General features: G+C 37.8%; 1 protein-coding gene and 1 non-coding gene across 2 annotated transcripts in view; one reads left to right on the forward strand and one right to left on the reverse strand.

Moving 5' to 3' along the window:
• The window catches only part of LOC134679533 (juvenile hormone epoxide hydrolase-like), a 331,027-nt gene that overhangs the window by 105,881 nt on the left and 207,437 nt on the right, over positions 1-17,709 (forward strand). The gene's annotated exons all lie outside the window — the stretch shown is intronic.
• On the reverse strand, positions 11,168-11,239 carry Trnag-ucc (transfer RNA glycine (anticodon UCC)). Its single transcript has one exon. It is a non-coding gene; the product is annotated as a tRNA-Gly (tRNA).

Here is a 17,709-nt window from a genome sequence, read left to right on the forward strand (position 1 = left end):
GTGTTTGTACTATTGCGAGTCCAAAAGGGTCGTCCGTTTTAGCTGCAAAACGTTGAGCTGACTTAAATGGATGATGTCCTCAGGATCTTTTCCAGTCAACCTTTGAGAAATTGAGAGAAAATGATTGACAAACACTATATACACGGTGGCAAAAAAATAACTGCATTCCTGTTGCCAGGGAGGTTTTTGGATTATACTGAGCAACTTTTACTATTGGACCAACCCCGAAATCACGAAAAATAAGTGTTCCGTGAACAAAGTTTTGTATGACACCCTAAAAATTACCCTGCCATAGAAAATGGACCAGCCAAAACGTAGGTATGACACAGACAAATATTTTTTTAGCGATTTCGGGATTGGTCCCATAGTAAAAGATGCTCAGTATAATTCCACAAAACCTCCCTGCAAAGGGAATGCAGTTATTTTTTAGCCACCCTGTATATTTACAGAATATTCCAGTCTGAATCTGCACATGCTTCTGAAAAAGCCACCTCCCACGAAATGGGTAAATGAGAGGACGCAGGACGTATTTACCCATTTCCAAAGCAAAATATTTATTAAAAGATTAGGTTTCGACAAAAACGGCGATAAATATCGCGGCGGGGGAGCGATTTGTCAAACGTGCGCGCCGCCTAAACAAACATATCAATTTCGGCCCAAAACACAAGCGCCAGTGGCGGATTTGCCCTAAGGCCAACTGCCGTATTCGAACTTCAAGATATTCACATGAGACGACACGTACTAGATACGTTGTAGCTTAGATATCAACTAGTTCTCTTTTGCAGCGCAATTCGGGCAACCAATGTCACTTTTACGTTAGATAGAGTAAGATATCTATTAGATGTGGATTGGATCTCTAAGTCATATCCTGTGGAAATCGTTCAAGAGTATCTCCAGAATCGCGCAAATGTCAAATTTGACAGGTTAGATCTTAAACATATCGTTATCGTATCTTGATGATGTCTAAAAGATATCTACATATTTCAAAATCCGAATCGGGCCCCCAGTGGCGGATTTGCCCTAAGGCCAAGTAGGCCCGGGCCTAGGGCGGCAAGTTTTTTGGGGGCGGCAAATTGTGACCAAAAATTCGCTGATGATAACAAGAAATAACTCAAAACTAGTCAATAAGAAGGGTGCTGAGAAAGGGGCGGCTACAGGGCCCGGGGCCTAGGGCGGCTAAGACTGCAAATCCGCCACTGACAAGCGCTGGTGCCGCAATGCTGTCGCGATTAGAACGTTCAATCCATCGCTCATTTTGTCTCACAAATCGCTACAGGTGTGCCTATATTTGCTGAAAACTCCTTCGATTTCTGCACCTTGAAGTCGGTTAAAAAGTAAATGCGCCGAATCAGTCAAATCATTATTCAATATTAGTCCCCTATAACCCCTATATATGTAATTGCTTTTTTAGGGGACCCTATTACTAAGACTCCACTGTCCGTCTATCCGTCACGAAGCTGTATCTCATGAACCGTGATAGACAGTTGAAATTTCCACAGATAATGTGTTTCTGTTGACGCTATAACAATAAATACTAAAAATTACGGAACCCTCGGTGGGCGATTCCGACTCCGATTTTTCTACATTAGAAAACTTTCACTTTATAAGTTAATAATAGTTTCTGTCCGTAACTTCGCATGCGTGAAGTGTTGATGATGATGATATTAAAACTATTACCTATATATATTATATAGTTCCCCAATCCTCAAATTATCTCCATACCATCCTTCATCAAAATCGATTCAGCGGATTACAGACAGATACACAGTAGAGAGAGCTGCTTTCGCGTTTAGAATATTTATTATTACCATTATTACCATATTAGTTATTCTGTGATATTACATATAATATAGTATTGGTATGATTACTACTTCTTCTCCATCTGTGACTCCATCGTAGTTTCAAGCAAAAAATCTACTGTCTGCGGTGTCCATTCACCAACACGGATGTTTGATTACCACCGTGGTGGAAGGTAGGGGAGACCGAGGTCAGATGTGACAGAGGAGAGTAGTACTATCGTTGATTTTTTGGAATCTATTAACTAGAAACTAGGTCGCAACAGTGTGTGTTTGTTAGCTCGTAACTTGAACAAACAAACGCGCGCTATTGCGATCTAGTTTCTAGTTAATAGATTCCAAAAAATCGACGATGTCACAACTCTCCTCGGTCTCCCCTACCTAGCCTACCTAAATACAAATTACACTAAATCTTTAAACACAGGTCTCTCCTGTCTCAAACCACAGCATATGCCTGTTATGGTTTTGGCTCTCATATCTGCGCACGGCGCGGCGCGGAAGGTTATGTGTTTGCCTTAGCAACGCTGATTGCAAACGTGACTTTTAAAACCTAATCCTGATACACTCTTGTTGAAATGGCTGTAAAAAGTTAAGAGATACGTGCTTATTCACTTGTTATGGTTATAGAAACAAGTTACCGTCAAAAATATATACCATACCCAGCCCGCAGCTGGGTATACTATGAACTTACCGCTTTTAAAAAAACGTTTTGATTGGTCACTAAAAGTTTTGATTGGCTAAAATATATTTCTATAGCTCTTGTGCGGCATCACAATTTCACAATAATTGGCGTTGACAAGCTGCGCTACCTATATAATAGTTGAATTGATCGCGGCACAATTTGGAGTCATTCTTGAGCGCCACAATGCATGTGGCCCATGTGGGGACATTTTTGAGCTCTAGTCAGACTGCTTTAGTTTTTTTTTTAGTTTGTTGCCTAAAAATTATAACGCAGCAGGTTCCCGGAAGAAAGTTTATTGTATTGTACATAAGACAGGTTAAATTACAATGGAACAAAAAATATATTAAAAAAAGTCCATCCATTCACTCATTCGCCTCGTATCTCGGAAACAATGGGAATCCCACACTACATCATGGTTTGCACATGTGATGAACATTCCAAAACCAAACAGCATGAAACTTGCACAAGCACATTCTAATTTTAACTTAAACGCGTACGCGTTAAGACTTAAATTAAAACAATTAAAAGCTCCATACGATAACACATGTAATTTTCTAAAGTGAAATGTGCATAGTTTCAAGCAAGCGCGTTCTATTTTCAATCTTAATAGTAATATGATAGAGTCTAAAATGTAAATAATCAATGGATCCCCTTAAAGCTGTTTTAATGAAAAATACGACGTGAACATCTTCCGTATCTGGCTTCTCAGAATGGCGACAATATGTCTGAGTTCATGAGTTGGTCAGGTTTAATTTCTAAGAAAAATAGACAAGTTGTTCTTAAATATTGACTTTGTATCGGAACTTAGTCGCTGCTATTTTACTACATAAGAGAGAGAAGGATAATTATTGCGCAATCTGAGACTAGATCGGTTTTTTGGAGCCATACCAAGGCTAATTTATTTTAGGGGTCCGTACCAAAAAATATTTAAAAAAACTTGTCCATCCGCCAAACACAATGTTCTACGGTCTATTTTCCCATTAGAGCTCGACCAAAATTTCAAGAATCGATATTTCTTGCCGACTTAAAATTTTCCTCAAGAGATCATGCAGGAACCACATAGCAAAACTTTATTTTTAACATATTTTTGGGGTCACTCCAATGAAGTCAAAATTTTGCATCAAATATTCGATTCCTAAATCATTACATGAGTCAAAAAGAGCAAGTGTGCAAAAGGAAATTCCATCATCATCATTTGTCGTAAATCGCGCCTTTATGTCGTGTACACCACGATCTACTCCCCCTCCCTAACGTGTGATTTAATCAATGGATGACCCCCAAGTTCAGTTAAAGAAAATATGCCTTTTTACGGAATCCTACATCGGAGTTGGATCGGAACTTGACCGATATGTTTTTATCGACATTGAACTTTTTATCAGATGATCTAGTTTTTGCAGGTGCGCAGACTTCAAATCGTTGTTGTTATGATCGCTTGTTACATGAGCATCTTTGATAATTGCCTATGAGGAAAATTACCTATTTCTGAGTAGGTAAAATAAACTTCAATTATTAGGGTCTAAATAAAACAGAAGCAGACATTCCAGCTAAAATCAAACACCGAAATCTAAATCAGCATTCTAAAGATTTAACAAACTTAAGAGTCTTAAGAGTCATACGAACCTAGAGCCGCTCCCGTTACGATCTCATTTCAAAAAGGACAATCTTAAATAAAATGAAAATTGACATTAACCCTTTACCAGTCTGATATTTCAAAATTTCTTACTCATCGAAAATAGAACACATGACTGTCTGAAGTACCGTATCAACCGTATGTCGGAAATATGTATCCCTTAGCCTGGTAGCTAACATAATATCTATGTAGGGTCTGGTACTAAGTAGTTGTCGTTGCTAAAATTTGTTATATAAAAAAAATGGAGTCTTATCTTGTTTTTATTATTAGATATAATATAATATATGTTCCTTAAAAGTTGTGCCAAGTTTCAAATAATTGCATGTTGTTTTAAAATGAGAGCGTAACTCCGATTTGTAATAATATTTTGTATGGGAGCGGCGGGTTGGAGTACTTTTATTTTAACAAATCAAGTAGGTAATATTTTTAAATTCTGAATGCCGTTCCAAGACCTAGGTATCATTATGCTGTAGGTATTATACGTAGGATTAAAAGCTCAAGTAATTTCAAGCATGAAATTAACAAATTAAGCTGTTCAAGCTATAAAAAGTAAATGTAAGTCGAGCGGTTACATTCAATGAATGACATTAATACGACTGCAGAAAAATTAATCCAAAGTGAGTGATACAATTAGTTATGCTGATAATTACTGATGTATCGTGGCCGCTTTCAATGATTCTTTTTATATTTCGTAGGCGGCAACATGTTGGTTGATACACTGTTTTAAGCTTTTAGGATTTTCACACATTATTATTTAATATCTGGGAGAACAATTAAAAACTCGAAAATGCGCCTTCGCAGAGACAATACCTACCTATATCTATTCTTAGTCCCCGAAAACCTCCATATATGTAGCAAATTTCATCGAAATCGTTAGAGCCGTTTCCGAGATCCACGAAATATACTTACAAGACTTACTCGTAAGAATTTGGATTTATCATTCAAGTGTTTTTGTTTGTAAGTATGTAAAAATAGTAATGATTATTTTCTCATTAAATTTCATCTCGCGCGAGATTCGTACAAAACTGAGATTTGTGTCTCAAAATAATTATCATCAAGTTCTTTTTAGTAATAATTGGTGTAGGTAGAGATGATGTTTCTGTGAATTACACTTCGGGGTTCCTTTGCAGATAATAATCTAAAAACCATTTCGGGGAATATTGCGTTTAATTTACGAACTTCTTTGTTTGAAATCACAAATGAGTAATGAAAGATATGCGTAAGAATAAGTAAATATATGTTTAATTATTTATTCTTAATTACCGTAAAAGTATAAATCTTTGCACGTAACTTTGCCCACCGCGTCACAGTTCGGTAAAAGCGAAATAACTTAATAACTTTTACTTAGGTACTTATGGTGAAGAAAGTGTATCTTCACTTTCTTCCGAAAGTGTATCTGTAACTACTTTTAAATTAGTTATTTCGCTTTTACTGAACTGTGACGCAGTGGGAAAAAGTTATGTTAAAGGGCAAAGTTTTATACTTCTAATTGGTACGTTAGTTTTTAGGGTTCCGAACCCAAAAGGTAAAACGGGACCCTATTACTAAGACTTCGCTGTCCGTCCGTGTCCGTCCGTCCGTCCGTCCGTCTGTCTGTCACCAGGCTGTATCTCACGAACCGTGATAGCTAGACAGTTGAAAATTTCACAGATGATGTATTTCTAAGAATAAGAATAAGAGGTGTTTATTAGCACAAATAATAATAACTAATAACACAAAACTAAAATGCTTTCTGTTGCCGCTATAACAACAAATACTAAAGACAGAATAAAATAAAGATTTAAATGGGGCTCCCATACAACAAACGTGATTTTTGACCAAAGTTAAGCAACGTCGGGCGTGGTTAGCAATGTACAAATTGCAGAACATTCCCAAAAAGCGGAAACGTTCTCGAGAATGTTCTCAGAACATTCCTGCAACATGGAAATTATTGTTTAAACAAGAGAATATACTTGAAATAAAATTTAAATAGGCATAACTTAAAACTAAATGTTATTATGCATATATTACTGTCTATTACAGTTAGCTATTTTGTTGATGTGATAAATTTACCAATAAGTTGCTTAAATTCTCACTTTATATCAGAGAACATTTCGACTTTCGACAAATTTTTCCAAAATTTTTTTTTAGTTTCATTAGAATCTAGAGGCCTCTATCTCCCGCCATGCCAAATCTCAGCGCGCTCGGACCAACTTGAAAAAATTAAAAAAAAAAGTCGGCCATTTTGTTTTTTTTTTTAATGCAGTTTGTTTTGTCTCGGGGCCCTCTATGACATTTGGTCGAGCATCCCCCACCTATCACGCACCGTTTAAAAGTTGCCATACAAAATAAAAGTGGCCAGTTTTCCCGCAATTGTAGTATTTTTCCAAAAAAAATTCTTTCATAGGTATCTAGGGGACCCCGAGATTCCGTGACCAAAATTTCAGCGCGCTAGGACAAAACTCAAAATGTTTAAAAAAAAAGTCGGCCATATTGAAAAAAAATGGCGGCGTCAAAAACTGCCAGGGTCCCTCTATGACATTTGGTCGAGCACCCCCCACCTAAGTCTGACCGTTTGGCCGGGCCGTCATACATTTTTCTGACCGGAAGCGGACGACCACAAGTCGGAATTTTCTGGGGGTAAGGACTACACCTAAACTATCGTGAATATTCATGGTATAAACTACGATAAATAAATAAATTCTCGTTCTCGAGAACATTCTCAGAAGTTACCGAGAATTTCTCATGTGGAAAGTTTCGCAACTTTGGAAAGTTCTCGTGCGTGCATTGCTAGGCGTGGTCAGTACTTGGATGGGTGGCCGTTTTTTTTTGCATTTTTTTCCGTTTTTTTTTTCATTATGGTACGGAACCCTTCGTGCGCGAGTCCGACTCGCACTTGCCCGGTTTTTAATCTTTATTTTCTCAGGAACAAGAACGACTATAATACGTACAGTCAGTATCAAAAGTAGCGGACCTGACTACGCGTCACGTAAATACATAATTATATGTTTCTATATGCTGTACATATAAACAACAATTTATTTATTTTGTAGAAAATACTTTTGAAACGCGAAATTTAAGGGTTCCGTTTTTGCAGTGCGGGACTTTAAAAAATTCGATTCTGGTGGTCCTTTAATTATTATAACAGGCTTTCGCGTGAAGCGTGTGATTTATATTTAAATTGAGCCTAAAAGCAATGATTATGGCAAATTAGGCGCCCCAAGGCACGAAATGTGTGGTCTTTATTAAGGCCTTAAATTTTTAAATCTCTGTTTTCACCAGATTGCTGAAGAAGGTGCATCCTCCTATATTTTTCGTGTGTAATAATATCATTAAATCGATTTACAATTAGGGGTAGGAGTAGGGGACTTAGGATAGTTTTAGTCACAGAAATCATCTTCTTATTGACAAATAGTGTCCTCCCGAAACCGAAACTTCGGCCGATACGTGATTTTTTTTACCGAAACTGGTCGAAACCGAAACCAAAACTTTGGCCGGGTAACCGAAATAGTAACTACAGAAAATAAAGTTTCGGCGGGGTTGAAATGTTCGCCAGTTTTTTGCCAAAACCGAACCTTCGACCGAAACTTTACTTTTGTGCCGTAACCGGAACTTCGGTTGGACAGTGGACAGTGTCCACTGGACTACCATTTAAGTCGCTGGCAGAAAAGTACATACATCATATTTTTCATATACATCCTTGCAAACTATCCTTTCTAGTGTAGTTGAAGTATGATTTCATACCTTTCAGTATTTCAGGTCAGGTCTTGATTAAATAATCAATGACGCCATCTTATTCGCTGAAACAAACCATCTGTAATCCTTGGAACTGGAATTTGATCGTAACTATAAACTGGGTTTCCCCGCGTGAACAAAGCGTATGAATTATGAAATTAGGAACAATGCGTACGTAGGCAGTCTTAGATCACTTATTTAGATGGTATCTAAATATCTAACCCAGTACTCTATTTAGTAATCTAGAAGACAAGATCAAGAAAAAGGAACTGACACCGAAGTAGCCCTGTATCTACCTACCTATTAAGAGCCAGTTTTGATTCCTTTACTAATTAAAAAACTAGCGGCCCCACCATCCAAGAAAAAACCGGCCAAGTGCGAGTCGGACTCGCGCACGAAGGGTTCCGTACCATAATGCAAAGAAAAAAAAACAAAAAAAGAGCAAAAAAGAAAACGGTCACCCATCCAAGTACTGACCCCTCCCGACGTTGTTTAACTTTGGTCCAAAATCACGTTTGTTGTATGGGAGCCCCATTTAAATCTTTATTTTATTCTGTTTTTAGTATTTGTTGTTATAGCGGCAACAGAAATACATCATCTGTGAAAATTTCAACTGTCTAGCTATCACGGTTCGTGAGATACAGCCTGGTGACAGACGGACGGACGGACAGCGAAGTCTTAGTAATAGGGTCCCGTTTTACCCTTTGGGTACGGAACCCTAAAAATTGGCAGTCTTTGAATCAATGGCATTAGATAACATAATTTAATAATGTATCGTTTAAAATCAAACAAATCAATATGATTTTTTTTTAATTTCATTGGAGCTAATTTATACTAGCAGGCTAGTAGATATCAAGGGGGAGGCCTATCTTCAGCAGTGGACGTCTTGTGGCTGAGATGATGATGATGATGAGGTATTAGGACCGTGATCGGATGCTAGAGAACAACATAAACAAAAACTAAGCAAAACTAAACTAGTCATAGATATAGCCATTTCAAACTGTTATTAAAACACCAATTTAATTTGTTTATTTTGTATTTATTTATTTATTTATATTTCGGGCTTCTCGGAAACGACTCTGACGATTTCGATGAAATTTGCTGTATGGGGGTTTTTGGGGGCGAAAATATATTCGATCTAATATCTCTGGGAAAAAACGCATTTCTGAGTTTTTATATGTTTTCCGAGCAAAGCTCGGTCTCCCAGATACTGTATATTAGCAGCAGTGTTGGCACTGTCAGTGACTCATGGTACGGATACAGAGGGGCTACCGCCAAAACCGAAATTCACAAATTGCGGGGATCTTTCTCTTTTACTCCAACGAAGGCGTAATTAGAGTGATAGAGAAAAATGCCCGCAATTCTCCTGCGCGGGGCTTCAGGGAAGCGGTTCTCTGCCGTATTATTGAGATATAGCTATTATGCTATGCCTATGATGATTTTGTATGAAGACGAATTACTGGCGATAATAATTTTGCCGTGACTTCCTCTTGCAAAACATGTGACATAATTGAGAATACATTAAATGCAAATTCGTCATGGGTTCCATTGAAGCTGCATTGTGTTCCATATTTGAATTCGGTTCCTTTCAGTGGCGGCGCGTCAATCATATCATATCATACCTGGTAAACCGGAATTCATTTTAAAATCTCGATTCAAATATCCTCCTGAGACTTAGAAGCACTTTTTTTATTACCTAACGCGTATAGTTCTTCCAGAAAATATGTCAAATATTATTTAACAGAATAGATACAGGTTTTTTTTGTAATTGTTTAAATCAATATTTAATTAAGACATAATATTTTCAAATGGAATAAAAATGTTACCTAATAGAATTTCATCATCATCATCATCATCATCTCAGCCATAAGACGTCCACTGCTGAACATAGGCCTCCCCCTTGGACCTCCATACGTGCCGGTTGGAAGCGACCCGCGCGAGACGCGGCGTCGCGACGCGAGTGAATAGAATTTAAAAAGTAATAAATATATAAATATGACTGATTGCCATATGCCATACCTATACTTGAGTTTACAAATCATATAGGTACGCGACGTAGGTATGACTACATCGGACGTGACCGTTTGAACTGTTTGAACTGTTTGAAGTGGTACCGGTGGTAATGCCGATGCCATGACAATGGATAATTGTGAATATTTAATTAGATTTTTGGAACTTGGCTATGGTGTTCATGGAAACTTAGTCACTAGCTTCCAGTAAAACTTCGTCATGTTGAATAGAACGGGTTACTTATACGGTAAAGAAATAAAAAACTTGACCGAGGTTTCCGTAGGTACTTTTTTGTAGCATTTGTTGTTATAGCGGCAACAAAAATACATATATTTCATCTGTCTAGCTATCACGGTTTATGAGATACCTACAGCCTGGTGACAGACAGATGGACAGATAGACGGACAGTGGAGTCTAAGTAATAGCGTCCCGTTTTACCCTTTGGGTACGAATGCATTTTTCAACCTTTTTGATGATAATCATGATTATAATGAAAGTGGTGTGACTACCTAAAAACATAGATTAAAATAATATTTAATAAAATAATTTTATTTATTCCTTGTTGTACAAAGTACAAATAAATAATATTCAGAGGCATATACAGAATTTATGTTAAGTACACCTTGGCAATAAAGAGTAGACATTAAAAAGTGGCAACACTGTAGTGTCGTCCCTTTCAAATCAATTCATATAAGAAAACGGGACGACACTACAGTGTTGCCACTTTTTAATTTCTACTCTTTTTTGCCAAGTTTTACTATGCAATTTAATAAAAATACCAGAGCATCGTGCATACTTGTATAGCTGCGTGCGTTCTAAAAATCCGAAGCATCTTTTTGCCTTACGTAATTTTCTTGAAAACGACGTCGCATCATTTCTTGTGTTTACCATTCCCAATGTACAGTCGTCATCAGATATATCAGAGCGGCCAAGGTGCTCACAAATATCTGAACACACCTCTATTGTCAAGGCGTTAGAGTGCTTGTTCAGATAGTGTGAAAACCTTGGCCGCTCCGATATATCTGATGGCGACTGTAGGTACTTACTAAGAAAAAGTTTTAATAATACAAGTCGACTCACCCTGGTCATAGTTCAATTCCGAATTATGTGCCAAACCTTCCGTAACATTATGTAATTTGGAGAAACATCATAAATAAAGATGATGTATTAAAATTGAGGAAAGTTTTTCTCGGTTGAATTATTTTCTTGCATTGTATGTAAATTAGTGAATAAATTATGAAGAGTTGTTGATGTTATTTTATTGACTAATAATCGTAAAAAACAAGAAAAAAAGAAGAATATATTTATCAAAAAAAACAAAATAGCAAAAACGCGTGCGTTGGCCGGGAATCGAACCCGGATCAACTGCTTGGAAGGCAACTATGCTGACCATTACACCACCAACGCCGGTGAGGGCATTGGTGAATTATGTAAAGACGTTCTGCGCTTGTCCGCCGACCAATGACATTGTGACGTCACGAGGTTATTAACTCTTGTACCGTGGAAACGTGACTAGATGAATGTTTCACGCGAAATACAAGATCTTACAACCAAAGAGGCTGAACTCAAAAAGGCCTATCTAATTTGAACTTTAAGTGTGTTACATAAGGTATAAATTTGTAATTTTTGAAATATTCTTGTTTTCCTATTGACCTATTTAGTATCGAAAATTTGGACATTTTTAGAGACAAAATTAAGCGAAGCGTGACTATCTATAAGTATGTGACCATACGTCATAGAAATGTTTATAGTTTCCTATTTATAGTTTTTTCTGGGCACTAAACTAAGGACATACAGGGAGCAACAAAAATAGTGGGATTCGTTCGGAATCGTGTTCCTAGTAGGAATACCTAGAAGAATAATTTTTGAAAAAAATAAATCTATGTCGTCGTCCAAGTCGGCCAACCCTCCATACAAAACCCAATAATTTCGCGTCTAATTTATCGTGATATTAAAATCAGAAGAATACGCCTGTGAGTCCGTCTCGTCTAGATATCTTTGCACAGACATGAAAAAAACAAAAAAGATAGTGTCATTATTTATAAACATCATATTTTTTAATAGAAATTTGAAATTTGATATCGGAACGACATCTAAATGATGTCATACAGTTATTGTGCATTTTGCTCGTACCTACTTGTACAAGTTGTACATATATGTATATGTCGTAGTCAGATCGTATAATCCGCCGTATTACATTACGGCTAGCCGTTTTCAAAAACAGGGGCGTTTTGAAATGCGGCGGTTCGACGATTAGCCGGATTGTCACTGCGATACGTTCTTCAATAAGGCGGCCCACGTTTAGCCGCTTCGTACATTGTAGAGTGACCAGTTCTTTCGGTCGCCTACGTAACCGGAGTTTGACAATGTTTGCAATTCAATTTATTTCTACCATGGTCCCACCGCACTACATGTGTTTCTTTTCCAAAACATTTCCTTCACGACTTAAATAGACGGAGCCCCGCAAGCGGGGCTCCTATTTCTGGGCGGTTTGCCCTTCGGGCATCTGAAGTTACCTAACGAACCTAACCTAATTACCTACCTACGCTTTTTTCCCCAAAGTGTAATGTTTTCACGGACGTCTCACTTAATCAATAGGTAGGTAGGTTAGGTTCGTTAGGTAGCTTCAGATGCCCGAAGGGCAAACCGCTCAGAAATAGGAGCCCCGCGAAGCGGGGCTCCGTCTTGTTAAGTTGCGAAGGAAATTTTTTTTTGAAAAGAAACAGTCCGACAAACTCCAGATTTGATGGACACCCCAGCGTTTGTCAGGCAGCGCCACGAGTGTTAAAAATGGGAACTAAAAACTGTCAAAGTGGCGGCTAATGACTCGCTGTATTACATTACGGCTAGCCGTGTTCAAGAACGTATGGCGCCGAATACATTCCGGCGGATTCTCATTCAGCCGCATTCAATACGGCTAATCGTTAAACCGCCGCATTTCAAAACGCCCCTGTTTTTGAAAACGGCTAGCCGTAATGTAATACGGCGGATTATACGATCCGACTGCGACATATATATACGCGAGTGACGCGAGCGAGACACCCAATAACTAAATGACACCACACAGATATCACTCTGATGTCAGTGTACGATCGGAATGGCTTTGTTTGTCCATGCAGAGTTAGCTTGGTCCGACTTTAATATCATTTCTTTATTATCTTTACCTAAGTATTTGTTACAGTCGACCGGCTTTCTTAAATTATTGCTTAAATACTTAAAACGCCTTAAAATTACTCCCACATCCAAAACGTCTGAACAACACATAAACCAAAACCCGCATACACTCTATTAACGAGAACCCTATAATTATCATCACCTGTCTTAAGGTTCCGTCTGGCTACGTCTTGTGGGAACCTAGGGGCGGAAATTAATAATAAACCCTGTGGAAGGGTGCTTTCTTTGACCTTGAGGGGGTAGCGTTGTACGCATAACTTAAGGGTTCCTTGAGATTGTAGGTTTTTGTTTGAGGTTTAACAAATATTGAATGATAAAAAAACTACGAATGGCATATACTTACATACGATTTCTTTATAGTCAGTTATGACTGTTATGAGGTTGAATTGGGAGAAAGTTATGTATTGTTTATTTTAAGTAGGTAGGTACCTATATGCCTACTTACATAGGTAGCTATTATTTGATAGTTCTAAATAAAATAAGAAAAAAAATTGTACGAAACAGAAACACTACAAGAAATATTACAAAATTCCCTCTGATATTTTTTTTTCACTTACCCTTTAATTTAAAAATTTAAATTTGGTTAAACGCTAATTGTTAATTATTATACGTATAAAAAAGAACAGGAAAACGCACCGTAGAAAGCAATAAATAGAATTACTTACCTATTGTGTACTTTTGTTTGCTAAACGTTTTTAAATAACATTCTATGAAAATATCGAGTCATAAACTGAAAAAAATTGTCCAATTGACGAATTAAAAATTGACCAAGGCCTCGGCCATCGGCCTCTTCTGCATTCGCACAAAATAGTATCACAAATCAAAATTTTTTTTTAAACATTTATATTATTTCCTTAGTTATCTTAGTATCGTCTTTTTCTTTACTCTTAGCACATTTTTAAATAAGTATCGGATAGCGACGGATCTCCAAAATCTAAATTGCATAACTCAAACGACCATCCGTCATTGTATAATCATAAAAGATAAAACAACGGCGTTTTTTGTCCCGGATCGGGATAAGATAATAAACATCTGATAACGGTAAAAATTACGTTTAAAATATCTGTACAATGTTAAACTTTATGTCATTGTAATGGGGCGAAAGATGTTTACATATTTTTACAGTTAACGGCGTCGTTTTCATCCAGGAATGCGCAAAGATTTTGTGGTAACAATAAGTCAATAACAGTTGAATGGGTACCGGTAATAGTTTTGCGTATAGTTGGTTCTTAAAATGGCGGGTTCTTAGCGGGTTACAGGTTAACAGCTAGGATATACTCGTAACCATAGACAGTGTCATCACGCGCGTCAACACGGCAGCAGTGACGTTGTATTGCAATAATAACTACTTAGCAGATGTAATACGAAGTTGGTTAGTGAATACGAATGTCAGGTGACTTAAAGGTTTAAGGCCAGAATGTCACTTACAGCTGCATTACTATTGCGGCATTACTGCGGTGGAGTTGATGCCGCTGCTGTAATCGTCAATTTCTTTGATAAAATATTATCTACATAAAATACTGACAAATACAGCAGCAACATCAACTCCGCATCGTAATATTATATTATTTTCTCGGAAACGTTCGTATTTAATTTGTCATGCTATTTGAGTCAACCTCAGTAGTTTTTGTACCGAGACTATCTGAAATCGCAAGACATGTTAGTACGTTTCCGTGAAAATACGATGGAAAATAATTATGCACTACATCTGTACAACGGTAATGTAGTAGCTGCAGTTGACATCCGGATGTCACCTTAACTCGAACAGTTAAGGTGACATTCGCATTCGTGAGCCGAGTGCGCCCGAACTATAGTTCATTTTTTTTAGCATTAGAAAGAACTTGCAAGAAGGTAAGCGATCTTGACATGTCTTTAATTAAAACCCTTTTTAAAAATCAATAACTATTTACTTCTGAAAGCAGAAGAATATAAATGATCGTATTAGATTCATAATTGTTGTATATTTGCCGTAACTTATTTTAAAAATGTGTTTTTCAATAAAAGACACATCAAGATTGTTTACCTTATTTCTAATGCTAAAAAAAACGAACTATAAGGCCCACTTGTACCATTCCACTAACCCGGGGTTAACCGGTTAAACCTGGAGTTTCCATGGTTACCAGTACAATTTGACACTGGATTGACGGTTAAACTGCTTAACCCCGGGTTAGTGGGATGGTGCAAGTGGGCCAAAGTGATGTACCTATTACCCCTGACTAGGATACAACCCGGAACTAAGATAAGATAAGGATCTGATCTTTATCAATGCGACCGTCAAGTAGGACCATGACCTAGACAGACACATAAGGTTTAAGTGTTATGATAGATCACTTATGTTTCGATTCAAGGTACGAACAGAGATAAGTCTATAAAACGGTCTGTCAACGTCCATATGACACAATTTTACTTTGCTGATGAGCCAGCCCAACACTGTAAATACCTACCTTCGTTTAACTCGCTGAAATCCCCTCATACTGAAAAATTACCAAAATATAGTACATTTAAAGTAGGTATAAATACAAAAAAACTTATATGCCTTTATGGGGTTAATACAGTAACAATTTATACTGAAACTTTTAGAAAATAGATATTTCTGTTTTCAAAAATATTTTGATAAATTATTAATAATAGGTACATAACCTACTTAATTCGATTTGCCGATTTCGTTGAGAATTAAAAAAAAATGTGATATCAAAGTAGGGGAGACGGGTTTGCCAAATGTGACCAAGTGTGACAATGTGGGGGGGAGGGGTCAAAAAACCTAGAAATTCGTGTGATGTAATTAATGGATGCCCCCTTTGGATAGGTGGGTAGACTGGGTAGTTCTATTAGTAGTCCTTTTTACCGACAAGTCTCTGGCAGCAACGATCACGTTCCTTGACCACTGGTCGCAGATTGCTGCAGCTATTATATAATCAGAGCGATCGTTCACGTGCAAGGGGAAGACAATACTATTGATGCATAAAATCACAACAAGGGAATTGAAACGTTGATGACGCCAACTATGTGTAGGGAAACCCTTTCAATTTCATCGGGTTTGATTTTTTTTATTGATATAAGAGGCAAACGAGCAGACGAATCGTCCAAACTTTTTTACCTGAGGGCCATATTGCGCCTCAGAAACTTTCGCGCGGGCCACCGTCGGTTTTGCATCGGGGGAGGGTGTCTGGTTGCTGCTGTTAGGAACAGTTCCACTCTCAATGAATGCTGAACCCCTGGAGCCTGGCTCCCGCGGGCCGGACAGTGGGCACTCACTTTAGGTGTCGGCGGGCCGAATTGGAACGCTTCGCGGGCCGGATTTGGCCCGTGGGCCGGGGTTTGGAGATGGCTTACGATTACAGTCGCCTATGGACACCCGCAACACCAGAGGGGTTTCTAAGTGTGTTGGCGGCATTTATGATAGGAGTGCGCTCTTTTCTTGAAAGTTTAAAGGTTGTATCGGTCCGGAAATACCGCAGACGACAGTTCATTCCACAGTTTAGCTGAATTTGAAACCCTTTATGTAAAAAAGAACCGTTTTCATTTCATTTCTCTTGAGTGCAGGTAATGCAGGCATGCCTAAAATACCTACGTGATGCCAATGAAGCAATATATCGAGAAATAATACCTTATATTTACCTATAAAACACTTTAAACTCTCGCATTTTGTACACAACGGGTCTACCGCGATATACCACGACCACAGCTGGTGCAACTCAGCTGAAACGTCGGAATTAAAGGTAAAAACATTGAAATTATAACGCGGTAGACCCGGTTGTGTAATTAAATATTATACAGGGTGTTTGGTACATCGTTTGCCAAATTAAAACGGCAGATAGCTTTTGCTATCTTCTCATGCCTAGAATTTTTTAATTTGGTGCAAAAATTGGTACCAAACACCCTGTATTTACCTATTTGAAATTTTGTCTTTCTTAACTTTCTTTGTCTCTATCGTCTGATTCGTCCAGCATTACCGTTGCAGTATTGCGGCTCGACATTACTTGCGACTGCATTACTGCCGCAAATATCAAAAATCCGGACGGGAACATCGATATTGATATTTGCAGCAGTAATGCTGATGTAGTTTGAATTCGAATGGTACCTTTACGACTAATGTTTAGTGCCATTTTGGCGTCACATAGTTAGGTAAGTTAAAAAGTATGTATACTTTTTTTCTTCAATCGCTAACAAAAAAAACCCTCTCCTGCTACAATATCACTCTAATTCTCACTTATTTACTACAAATAACACTTAACCCGGAAAAGTGCAAGTGTTTGTAACAATGTCGACAATCAATAAATCAACGGTACCCTTTACAGGGTTCAAGGAACCCGCTTTCTCGAGAAGGAAGCGTTAGGCATCTGTGTCATTGCCGACAATAAGCGAGAAGCGATTGAAACAATGTCAACAACCAATAAATCGACAGAACCCTTTGGGTCAAGGAACCCGCCTTCGAGATCTGTTGGAAGCTTGGAAGGGAAAGCGAAAATGATAAACTTTGGGTGTCAGTTTTGTGACGGTCCATATAAAATGTATATGAAAATGCGTCACAAAACTGACATTTTCATCGGGGACACATTTTTTTTCTTTTTATATCGATAGTCCTCGTAATTCTGGGTAGAAATAACCCAAAAAATGGATTTTCGAACAAAGTAAATGGTACATTTTTCAGTGAAACTGCCCAGGTGTTGTCTTTTGTTACACGGAATATAACATCTACATTT

The sequence above is a fragment of the Cydia fagiglandana genome, chromosome 2, assembly GCF_963556715.1.
Source record: "Cydia fagiglandana chromosome 2, ilCydFagi1.1, whole genome shotgun sequence".
Lineage (NCBI taxonomy): Eukaryota > Metazoa > Arthropoda > Insecta > Lepidoptera > Tortricidae > Cydia > Cydia fagiglandana.